Below are 13,094 nucleotides of genomic sequence, written 5' to 3' on the forward strand. Positions count from 1 at the left end.
GATACAGTCTGGAAATGAATAACCTAAATGTAAAAACAAATACAGCTATGAAACTTCGGCATGTTTGGAAAAATTTTAACATTAGGCTAAGAAATTCCTTTTTAAATCCCCACATGCTTAATGCAAGAGGAAAAAGTACATTTGGTTACATCAATGTCATGTCTAACGAGAATTTTGGTTACATCAATGTCATGTCTAATGAGAATTTAAGTGAAATTATAACAACAGACAAAATATTTGCAACCTGTTTAATTGGGTAAGGGTCAATAAAGCAGGATAACAAAAAATGAGTAAAAATGGGCAAAGAATGTAAAAAGTGTTTTTGGAAGAGTACTCATGTGTTAAATCTTGGTAACCAGGAAACATAAAAAATAAAACAAGATGTTATCAGATTCCCCAAGAAATGTGTGAGTTTGATTGTGTCCCTGATATTGGTGAACATACCAGGAAACTTGTGTTTGCAATCTGCTCTTCGACCAGATTTGATTTAATGGGTACCTCCCAGGCTCCCTCCATTGATGCTGTGCACTTGACACTATGCCCACACCTTGCTAAGAAGCAGAACTGCTATTGCTGGGGAAATAACAGAAACAAAACCTCCTCCCACCCAGAAGATGGCTCTGCAAAGGTAGAGAGAAAGTGGTGGTGTTTATTGAATAAGCAGAAAGCCAGAATGTTTGCCTCAGGGGCGATAGCTAAGAGATTAAAAACGCCCCTTCGTATTGCCCAGCAGATACAACCCACTCCACACTTGTTCTCCAGGTAAACTAGTCCTCAGATAAGAGGACTTGACAGCACCTTTTGTCAATACACAGTTCATCCTAAATGCATTGGCAGTTGGGGTGACTGTATTAGTTCATTGGCTTTATGCAAAGGAGAAATCACTTCTATCTTCATGGCAGGAGGTAGTTTTGCAAGGTGATGTAAGATTTCTCCCCTTCCCCAGAAATTGGGAGATAGGGACACTTTCTCTTCATAATCAAATTTCAAAGAGATGACTCCCAAAGATGTCCTTGAGAAAGCCTGGAGAGAGGCTTCTTTAGCTTTAAAAAAGATTTACATACATATCAAAGAGACAGAGAACTTAAAAACTTTCAATTATAAACACTCTGAGAAAAGGGGCATGGATTGGAGGAGTTTCTTCACTTCAATGAAGAGACTTAAGTTTTTTATTTTTTAATTTGTATTTGCCCCTACTGTCCAACCTGGGCAAACATTTGCTTGTGTGTACAAGGAATAATACAGAGAAGCCTGTTCACTGCATCATTCTTGGGACATACATGCAGGTGTGCATGCAAAACACCAAAAGACCCCCCCACAAACACACACACAAAAAAACCCAAAACACAATCTACATGCTCATCTGTAGGGGGAAAATACAATGGAAAATTGTACGCCCATAAAAGGAGATACCATGCAGCAGTTTAGTCATACTTAAAAAAAAAAAAAAAAAGTATTCAGAATTTAAAGACTTCCTGAACCATTCAGAAAGGTTAACACCAATTTCCTGATTGTAATTGCCTCAGGTAAGGGCTAGAATTGTGGGTGTCGGTTAAGGCTGTCTTGAGCTTTTTAGTTAATGTTTACATTTTTATGATACACTTTATTTTACCCTGGTCCGTATGTTTCCTACACTATCACTGAAATCGAGGAGTGTTCCCATTTGGAACATAATACTTAAGTCAAAGCATTTCTTTTTTTTTTTTTTTTATCTTTACTTTTTACTACACTTAATAACATCACCTATATTTTGCCCTCCTGGGATCTTACGTATATTATGAACATATCATATGAATATATGAAGTAACTATTTCTTATTTCTCATTCTCCCAGATTGTGTGTGTATGGTGGGAGAAGAGGTAGGAATGTGTGCGATATAAGTTTGAGTCACATATAAAATACTGCTGGGACTGTATAGGTGGTAGTAATTCAACTACTGCCTCCCCCAAATCACCTGAATACCCAGTGGTATTGTCCTGCCAATCTGTTGGCATTTCCCAAACCAAACCCATTATCTTTCAATCTTCTCACTACCAAGCCCTTTCTAGAGGCTTAAATGTTTACATATTATAATTTAAATAAGTTTTGTTTATGTTCATTCTAAATTAACATGTAATGCTTTCTTTTTTGCAGTAGGATTATTTTGCTGATTATTTTGAACCCCGTGAAATTTATAGCTGGCATTTACCTACCTTTATGAACACTCCGCTTTTGATTCTTTGGTATAGCTTTAGTCATGCTGCTAAATTGTGATTTGAGAGCTTGCAGAACTTTAAAGGAATACAGTAATTGCTCTAAGTGAAGCCTTATAATAACCTGACTTCAATTTCAATTCAGCATCCTATTCATCTGAGATTTAAAGATGAAATTTTGTGGATTTCTTTTCTTTTATTGATGAAAAAAACTGAAGTAATCTCCTGAAACTTTTCTCTCTTGGAAATTTAGCAAAGTACAATATAGTACTTTCATTCTGGTTTGATTCAGAACAATTTTAATAGTTGAGAGTGGAATCTAATTTTTCATAGCATAGCATCTCTAAAAATCGAATATATACTTTTACTCTAGACTCTTTGTGGTACTACTTGAGCATATTTCTATCCAATCCTATTTAAGAAGATGAGGATTTAATTATAAATTCAATACATGTTGGTAATGATGTGTAGTTTGTGTAGTTGACTCTGTAGCGAAATGGATTATGATTAAAACAGGAACTGATGACAGGGTAGAAATGTAAGCCATTCCTTGGGTATATGTAATACTAAGCATATCATGCTCTGAAATAATAATCACTGCTAGCAGAAATCAACTTATGTTCAAACATTTAAAGACCTGTTACAGTTTAAGATGAATTTAAACTAAATTGATGCTAAATCGATGTTAGGCTTAAGATGCTCTGCTCTGATATTTTTAAATGCACATGTTAGAATATTCCAAAATGTATTCTTACCATATATTTCTATTTAACTGTAAAGGGAACTTAGAGCAAATACTTCTCTCTGTAGCAGGCTTTTAAGACATTTCACAACTTAGTCCCTCAAGAAGAATTTTTTGCATGTAAATTTTAGGATAGTTCTAGACTGAATCAAACTCAGCTGAATCAAGAGTATATGAAATCCACTCCTGTACCCTACTTCTTGGACTCATTATGACTTAAGACTCTCTTGAGTTGTGGGTGCCAGTCTCTGATGTGATAACTGACCGTTTACTCAAAGTGGTGGCCTTGTGTAGGCATGAACCACCATTGAAATGTCAGCACCAAAATCCTGTGCTTAGGATTCAAGGGAGACAAGTAAAGGTTTTCTGCTTTCTTTAAGTCCCGATGTCATAATAATATTAAGTCAACAGATACAGAAGGAAAGCTGAGACTTTATTTCCCCCTTAACCATTTGGAGAAACTTCTAAAGGCTCTTCTGGTAGTGATATATTTGGAACTGCATATTCTGAAAGAGTGAGTCTTTTAACCTCTACTAAATGACATATTTGTAAGTGTATTTTTGAGGTCTTTTTATCTTTTCCGACCAAGGCTAATGGTAAACTTGATAAGAAAATTAAGCAGGTCTGTCTAATTACCTCTGAGCTTCTCTGCCTACTCAATCTGCTTAGAGTAGTTTTAGCCAATTCCCACCAGGTCTTTCCATTCTGTTACCAGCCCCAAGTTTTTTTTTTTTCTTAAAGATTTTATTTATTTATTCATGAGAGACACAGAGAGAGACAGAGACATAGGCAGAGGGAGAAGTAGGCTCCCTGTGGAGAGCTTGATGCAGAACTCGATCCCAGGACCCTGGGATCACGCCCTGAGCTGAAGGCAGATGGTCAACCCCTGAGCCACCCAGGTGTCCCACCAGCCCCAAGTTTTAAATAAAATATATCATCGTTGGCTAACTGTTCTATCATTAGTTTTAGAAGTCACTTTAAAATGTTGGAGTTTATTATTTCTAAGGCAGCATTAGTATATTCCCTAGATATTGGAAAATGAACATTACCTCTTTAAAAAAATAAGTTTGAAGTAGAGATGAGGTTTTCTACACTGAATTCAAAATCATTGTCCTATTTAACAGAAATGATCATTTGCTTCTTAAAAATAATTTTGTTGTACAACAAGATCAATTGTATTTTTAAGAGAAATGACATTGCTAGCCATGTTTCAACTTTATATCCAGATCAGAATCTATACAAAAATATCAGAAAAAAAAAAAAAAAAAAGACAGTCACAGGAACCAAAAGTAACACTTAACTAGAAAACTTTTACTGAGGAGCAGCTATATAAACAACCACATTTCCAATATATATATATATTAGGTATATATATATATATTTATTGATATATATATATATTTATATATATTTAATGAAACAATTGTTAAAATATAAGAGGTCAGGATTGGGAATTTAGGGCAGATACATCCTGTTAAGGGTCAAATTGTGTCTCCCCAAAAGCTTTGTTGAAGTCTTAACCCCCAGCACCTCAGAATGTGACCTTGCTTGGAAATAGGGTGGTGGTTGTAGGTGCACTTCATTAAGATGAGGTCTTACTAGTAGGATGGGGCTCCTTAAGCAATGTGACTGATATCCTCCTAAGAGGATGGCCTTGTGAAGACACAGGAGGAGTGCCATGTGAAGACAGGGGATCGGAGTGATGGATCTACAAGTTGGGGAACACTACAGATTGTCAGCAAACTACCAGGAACCAGAAAGAGTCAAGGAAGAATTCTTCTACAGATTTCAGAGGGAGAATGGCCCTGCTGACAACTTGATTGCAGAGTTCTGGTCTCTAGAACTGTGAAACAATACATTCCTGCTATTTTAAGCCACTCAGTTTGGGACACTTTGTAGGAAAGGAATACACACCCCAACATCAGCTCTGCTTTTGGTCAGGGGAAGAAAATTGTAGTACAAGTATTCAGTTGGGCTTTCCTCAATCAAATGTGAAATACCATAAGATTGATCCTCTGCAAACACATACACGTTCCCTCTACCCAAAGGAAATAATATCTTGTTTTCCAGTAATCATGGAAAAATCAGTCACAAGTCACCTGAATTGGTCGTAAAGAAACCTCAAGTTTCTAAAAAAATAGATTTGACAACATTCATCACAAAGCAATAAATTAGAAACTAACAGAAGGCACACAACCAAGCCAACAAAGAAAAACTAACCTGGACACATATTTTAGGCCAAGGAGAAAATTGAACCTAAAATTACAGAATGTCTGGAAAATCACTATGATGAGAATACCATTGATAGAAACCACCAAGCTGCAGATAGCAATGCTGAAATCAAAATGTTTACTTCTAAATGAATAAGGAATACAAGTGAATGAAATAAACCTCCAATACCAGAATTTAAAAGACCAGTGAAGGAAGAAATTAATGCTCACAGCAGAAGTTTGTTTGCTAGAAAGCCTATTAATTATCATGAAGTTTTTGGTTTTTTTTGAGGGAGATGAAATAGGTAAACTTATGGTGAAAAGAAAATAATCACATTTACGTGAGAAAGTTAAAAAATCCTAATTGAAAACTTTGCTCAACACTATGCAAATGAATTCAAAAGAAAACATGAATTTCTTAACCTGCCCCAGGGCGAAAAATAATCTAAGTTTTATATTTGAGAAATAAGTGGTCAGAAATCTAACCGTTACTAAGCTCAGCCCTCTTTATAACCACAATCATCACAAAATACACCAGATCTAGAATAGATTATAGGGTACTCATTTAAGGAATTGATCTTCTTGATACCATTTAAAAGGTTTCAAATGTGGAGCATCAAAAAGTCTTCATTTTAAGAAAGTCAGCTTGCAAATACTTCATTACTCAAGTGGCACAGCTGAGGACAGTGACTTCCCAGCCAGTTCATGAATAGTGTCTGTCATACCATAACCAGAGCAAGACTAGTTATTAGTGATTAGGGATTTGAGAAGTGCTGTGAGGTGAGTAATTTGGGGGATGCAAAGAAAGTGATTCCCAAGGGCTCCAAGGAATACTGACCTCCTTGCACAAGCTTGTATTACTATGCTAGAGGCGTAGGAAGGGAGTGGACTTTCCATAATGAGGGAAAAGAGAAGCAAACTCTGTGAATTCCATGACCTCAATCTAGCTGGTGTTTCATTATCATCTCAGGCTTACTATCAGAGAACAAAACAACACACCATTGTTGAGTTGATAATTACATAAATTTTGAAATTCTTCACCAGAAAAGAAATACTATTTGCTGGGGGGAAAAAAGAGCCCTTTTTAATAAAAATGACCAAACCATAAAGGTTTTCTAGGATTTAAACACATAATAAAGGAAGTCAGCATGATATTTTTACTGAAATCTGACAAGGAAAATAGCAAACTAGTCCCCAATCTTATAACAATGCAAAAACCGCACATAACTAATTAGCAAATGAAATCAACAGCACAATAAAGATCAAGATAAGATGCCTAGTAGGAGTTTATAAAGTTGTTCACCATTAAGACTGTTAGGAAAGCTATTAATGAAATTTGGCATGAAAGCAAATTAAAAGGACAACGTAATTCTGTAAATGCTGTAAAATAATTTTATAAAAATTTTGCTTGCAAAAATTGGGATAAGTGGCTGTTTTCTGAATGTGATTTTTTTAAAAAAAGTTTATCCATTGTGCCCCAAAGTTAACATCCAAGGAAAATACTAACATCGGTGAGGATCCAAAATACCTAAGATGCAATAAAAATTGAGACTACTATATTATTTTGAAAAACAGTATTTCCCTGAAGTTAAAAGATAAAATGATTGGTAAATATCATGTATGAAATACAGACACTCTCCAGCATATTAGTTTGGATACTTCTTCTGTGGGTTCCAGCAACTTAATTATATTCTCTGCAAGCCATCACTGGTTATTAGTAAAACTTAAGTTATTTAACAATTAAGGATTTTTTTGTGATTTTCTTTTTTTTCTTTTTTTTTTTTTTAATTTTTATTTATTTATGACAGTCACAGAGAGAGAGAGAGGCAGAGACACAGGCAGAGGGAGAAGCAGGCTCCATGCACCGGGAGCCCGACGTGGGATTCGATCCTGGGTCTCCAGGATCGCGCCCTGGGCCAAAGGCAGGCGCCAAACCACTGTGCCACCCAGGGATCCCTTTTTTGTGATTTTCGTTTAGCTTCCCTCTTTAGCATGCACGAGCTTCATTTTATCTTGTTTAAACATCTCATAATTAGTGATTATGTAAACAATTTTAGGTGGAAAAACAATTATTAATAAATATCTTTATAGAATTAGATTGACAGTTAATACCAATATTAAGAGGATATATTTAGGTAACAGGGTCGTGTCCTTTTTAAAGTAATGAGAATTGAAACAAATGTAATATAAGGCAAAAACATTATTAATGTTTATACAAATTAAGCATAAAACTGAGCAGATTATTGGAAAGAAAGTGTTAACTGCATGTTTATTAGCTTTTTGTCCAGCCTTGATGATGCCTGATAATTTTACTTTTGATCAAATCCTCCTTGAAACACTAACTCAAAGAATTATTAGAATGTGTGCCTATATACTGGATCCAAGATAAATCAGAATCAAACAGGATCATCTAGGAGACCAAGGAACTAGACTTAATTGTCAATATTCTTCATAAAGAGTAACCAGTATTGATCAAGCAGCCACAGGGAAGGATGGAGTCTAGTAAAGTAACTCTGGAGAGGGCTGCATGACTAGGTAGGGATCAAGACTGAATGGCTTTCTGAGATAAAATGGAGCAGGTTCACTTAGCCTCCTCTCTTATGGTCCTATGTGGGCTGAGTGATTAAATAGTGAAAACTTTCTGGAGTATCAAGACCATGGTCAAGACTTTGCAAACACTCTGTGTGGTTATCTATCCTACATCTTTTCTTAAAGCTACAGAAACTTAATGTTATTTGAAGCCTATTTTGTCTCACAGTTTCTTTGGACCCAAGAACGTAGAAGAGATTTCTCAACTATAGACTTCTGATCGTTGCAGAATTGTTTAACCAAGTGGTAAGTGTTCATAACACTAATAAACTGTCCTTTAGGAGTTGCATTGCAGCTTAGTTGTTTGATTCCCTTTAGGACAAGGATCCTTTAAGAAAAAGGTCCTCTTGGGAAATCTTTATTTATTTATTTTATTTTTTTTTATTTTTTTGGGAAATCTTTAAATCTGGTTAAGAAAAATTAAAACAAGAATGTTAATTTTTCTTCTTGAGTAACCAAGGTGACAAAAACTTCAAAATCACGTACAACATCTGTGTTAGATTATCCTTAAGCCAGACATTATGCTGAATCTAAGTAACAATAAGAAAACAATAAGTCTCAGAGTAAAACAAAATGATCAAAACAGATTTCCTTTCATTGCTTAAACTTCAAAACAAAAGACTTGGTTAGGGTGTTCTAATGAAATAATTTTCTAGGTTTTTTTTTGGGAGGGGTGGTCCATGGAAACTCAGAATTTAATGAGCAATGTCACTGAGAAGATTGCTATGGCTTTCCAACAATTTTTAATAGATGAAGAGGAGATTTTTCTAGATTTTCCAAGTTATGAACTGTAGTGAAAATTCATTTGAGAAGTTGCTACTGAAAAATATTTTTCCTATATTACATTTTGCTGTTCAAAAAATTTTTTTAATATTAGTGATGTTAAGTGTACCCTTTTGAGTTTTACATTTCAGGCATTTGGACATGCAGGAATAGTAAGTTTGACAGCATGACAGATTAATAATAAATTCAATAATGCTTGTTTTACATAATTGCAGAGAAATTTCTAGTCTCACTCTGAAATCAACGCAGTGAAAGGGAATGAAGATATGTTTAGATAAAGAGTGGAAAACTATAAAGAAAAGTGACATAAATTGTCATTGACAACAGGAAAAGTATATTGGAGACCATGAAAAGTTTAGTATTTTGTTAACACTCTTCATTTGGGAACTGTCTGTTCTGCACCTAGATGTTTAAACATGTAGAACAGAAGCTGTTGCATGTAAAAGGAAATTTGAATAAAAACTACAAAAAAATATTTTATTATTAAGTAATGTAAGTTCTATTGATCATCTATGATTGCTTGCACAGAATGTAATTAGTTTGCTGGAACCTGTTAATGGAGTAACCAATGAAAATGCCAAAGAGTGCATCTATTTCTAATGTGATGTTTGCCATGATAGCATTTTATCATTTAACCCTCGGGAAAATACTGACCTTGACAAGGAATCTATATACACTTCTATGTTAGACTTCTAAATTTGACTGCTAAAATATTTTAATAACCATGACCATTAAATTTTTGATGCAGTTTTCTATTTGCTTCTGTATACCAAAAAGTTACTTCTGTGATGGTTATGTAGTCATCATACTGATGAAATTTTATTCCTAATCAAGTCCTCCTAGAAACATCCTGCTGAAATAAGCCACTTCCTTCAACATCCTGCTGAAATAAGTATTCTGTATACCTCTAAATGTAAAACAATTTGGTATTAGTTTAAGAATAGCTGGACAGATCAAAGAGTCAAAAAGTCCAGAAATGAATGTAAGAGCACTTGGAAGTATAGAATATGAAGAGGGGCTATTTCATTTTTTTAATTGGAGTTCAATTTGCCAACATATAGCATTACACCCAGTGTTCATCCCATCAAGTGTCTCCCTTAGTGCCCGTCACCCAGTCACCCCCACCCCTGCCCACCTCCCTTTCCACCACCCCTTGTTCATTTCCCAGAGTTAGGAGTCTCTCATGTTCTGTCTCAAGAGGGGCTATTTCAAATTAGCAAACAAATTATGATTATTTTAATAAAGCATGTTGGGAGAAGTGAGTGGTCATATAGGGGAAATGTTGACTCCCTGCCTCTTTATTATTTATTCAAATTAATTTCAGATATGTTAACCATTTAAATTTAATAATTACTAAGGTAAAATGTGGGGTTTTAAAAATATCTTGAAACTGGAGAAACCTTTCTAAGGATGACACAAGGACCATAAACTGATGTATTCAACTACAGAAAATAAATACATTGCCAAAACTCACCATACATAAACTAAAAAGATAATCCTGGAAAAGTAGCCCACATTTTTTTCTTTTTTGAAAAAGTAACCCATATTATAGTTAAACCACCATTGCCCTTGATTTATAAAGAGCTCTTACATGTCAAAAAAAGCCCAGCAGCCAAGTAGAAAAATGAGCAAAGAATAAGCAGAAAAAGTTCACTGAAAATTCAGGAAATACAAGTGATTATTAAAGAGATGAAAAGATGCTCAAACACACTCACAAAAATGCAAATTCAAAACCACAGTGAGATACCACTTTTCATCTATTAGGTTGGCCAAAAATGTATTTACTAAAACGATTAGAGTGTAGTAAAATAGAATAATGAAGAGGGTAGAACTTGACAAAAATTATATGAAGGTCAAATGGACAGTAACTGAAAACTTTAAGTGTCATTTTGCATCACATTTACACACATACATTTACTCTACAGATATGCCTAAACATTTGTAAATGTGATTTATGTTGTAAAGATGTTCATTGCAGCAATTTTAGTAAAAATGAAACTACTGGAAAGTCCAGCTTAGAAACAGAATGGTACTGTGGTATTCCTTTCATTATCAGATAAAACATGAATATAGAAAAGGTGCAAATCTTTTATATAGAAACATGGCAATTTCGTAAATTATCCAAAGTCCTTTGAGAATTTAATTCTAAAGCAACTAGAGTCCACTTGGCGGTAGAAGTAAACCTTTCATGCACAATGTACGTCCTTGATTTAGCAATGAAGGCTCAGCTGAGATGGTGGTTGTCATTGTGACTATGTGCCATAAATTGTGCTGAACACCTGAAAAGATTATTTAACCTGCTCTTAATAATGTTTCCTTAAGATGAGTTTTCTAATGCCGGTGACTCTACATACTTTTTTTTTCTCCAAGAAATCCTTTAAGAGACACAGACTCTAATAACTGCTTTCTAGATTATGATCCTGTTACTGAAATGCTAACTTACTGCTCTATGCAGCAAAAATTGTTTCCTCTGCTCTGAAAAGATGCTTGGTGTTTTCTGTCAGTTCTTGTGCAGGTGGGACAAACAACGCCGAGCCCCGTCCTCATGGTGGAAAAGCAATAAACAAGTAAAAATAGTTAGTGCCATGTCCAACTCCTGACTATCCAAACCACACTAGAAAGATGAAAACAATTTCCTGCTTCTAAAAAATTTAGAAGACAGTTTCAAATGACTAAATAAGAATGAAGTGTCTTCCCCTTTTATCTGTGTGATACAGCTCTTAATTATTTAGAAATTCTCTCAGATGTCAGCTAAATTTTACTTCATTTAAAAACTATACAGCTAGATACATAAATCAATAACTCACCACTGGTGGATAAACCAGTAAATGTCACTCAGGCATGATTTCACCATGGAGGCTTACTGCATTGTCAGGAGGAAGGAAGCAAACACTCAGCACTTACTGCAGGGCAGGCACTATTATAATTTTAAGTGTGTGCATTTGTGTATTTAATCCTTAGGAGTTAGTAAGATCTGTAACATCAAGCATCCTTACAAGTAAGAAGGCAAAGACTCAAATGGATTGAGACATTTGTCAAAGATGACTCAGTATGTAGCAGCCAATTCTGATTAACTCACTCATTTACCAATCCAGTAAATGATTATAGCTATCGCAATTGTTGTAAAATAGTTGTAGCCATTATAGTATCTCATCAAATGTGAGACATAAAACACATCACTGTTCGATGTTCTGCTAAAAAGATTTAACTTTGCGAATCACACCATAATATACACATTATACCATATTACCCTCTACCAAATTGCACGTGAATAAAAGTTTAGGATAACAATGTTTCTGATAAATTGATGTTTGATGTCTTATTGATAAGTCTTCAAAAGTTGATTGCACCAGCTTCAACTGGAATTTCTACTATTCTGAGGCTTCAGTTATATAACCAATCTTTAAAAAAATGTATTTCAGTAACAAGATACAACACAGTTTCAACTCTTTATGAGTGCTTCCTTTCTTAGATACAATAATAAAGAGAAAAGAAAAATAAGGAAAAAAGGAATTGTTATTTCTCATATGACAAATACTGTTCCATCAATATCAATCTTATGCTCTGTTGTTTCCACAAGGTATTTTTTGCACACATAATAATCTTTCATTTCTTTTTTTTTCTTTTATAATCTTTTATTTCAAAGCAAATTATGCTATAACCCTTTTGAAGCCATATTAAATAGAGGTTAAATTCAGCATACTTAGTAGCAATGATCTATGCAATTTTGATATGAATGAGTAACTCATGGGTGATTGTGACCATGCGCTCTTATGGGAAATGACAATCACTTTGTATCTCCTGTCTGACAGATAGTATTTGTAAGACTTCATAAATTATAAGGTACATTTTGATTTCAAGAATATTAAAATGTGAAAAACAGTTAAAATATATGAAAAAGTTTGTGTCGAACACAGTGCTAGGAACTAGAATACCAAGAAATAACAAAGTCTTGTCCCTTGTTCTAACTGCTTAGTGTGGGTAGACAAGTAAACCAATAATTATTATTCAGTGTGAATACAATACAATAATATATATGTATGCAATTATTTATATACACTTTCTATGTGCTAATGTATTTAATCTTTATCCCATGGGGCAGGTACACGATAGAGGTATGAACCTGTCTGGATATCCAAGAAGGGTATGTAAACTATCCTGTGTGGGTAAAAAGCCTTTTGTGGGAGACATCACATAGGTGTGAGTAGTGGAGGAGAAGGGAAGAATTAAAATTCCAGGCAATAGCACTCCATCAGCACAGAGAGGCAGAAAGAGTGGAACATCTGAGGAATACACAAGATGGAGTAGTAAAGGGATGGTGGTCCATGGGGCAATGGGGAGGAGTAAGGAGCAAAGCATTTTTTTCTTTTTTTTTTCTTTCTTTTCTGCCATACTAAGGAATTTAGACATTATCCTATCAGTGATAATTTGTGAAATACTAAATACTAATTTTGAAAAAGTGTAGTCAGCAAAAGCAGCTCAGTAAGGAACTCTAAAGTTCTGCCCCTCCTAAAAGGAACAAAAAACTGCTAAAACTATGAGAATTTGCTTTTTTTGAAACCGTGAAAATTAACTTTG

This window comes from Canis lupus, chromosome 1 (genome assembly GCF_011100685.1).
Source record: "Canis lupus familiaris isolate Mischka breed German Shepherd chromosome 1, alternate assembly UU_Cfam_GSD_1.0, whole genome shotgun sequence".
NCBI lineage: Eukaryota > Metazoa > Chordata > Mammalia > Carnivora > Canidae > Canis > Canis lupus.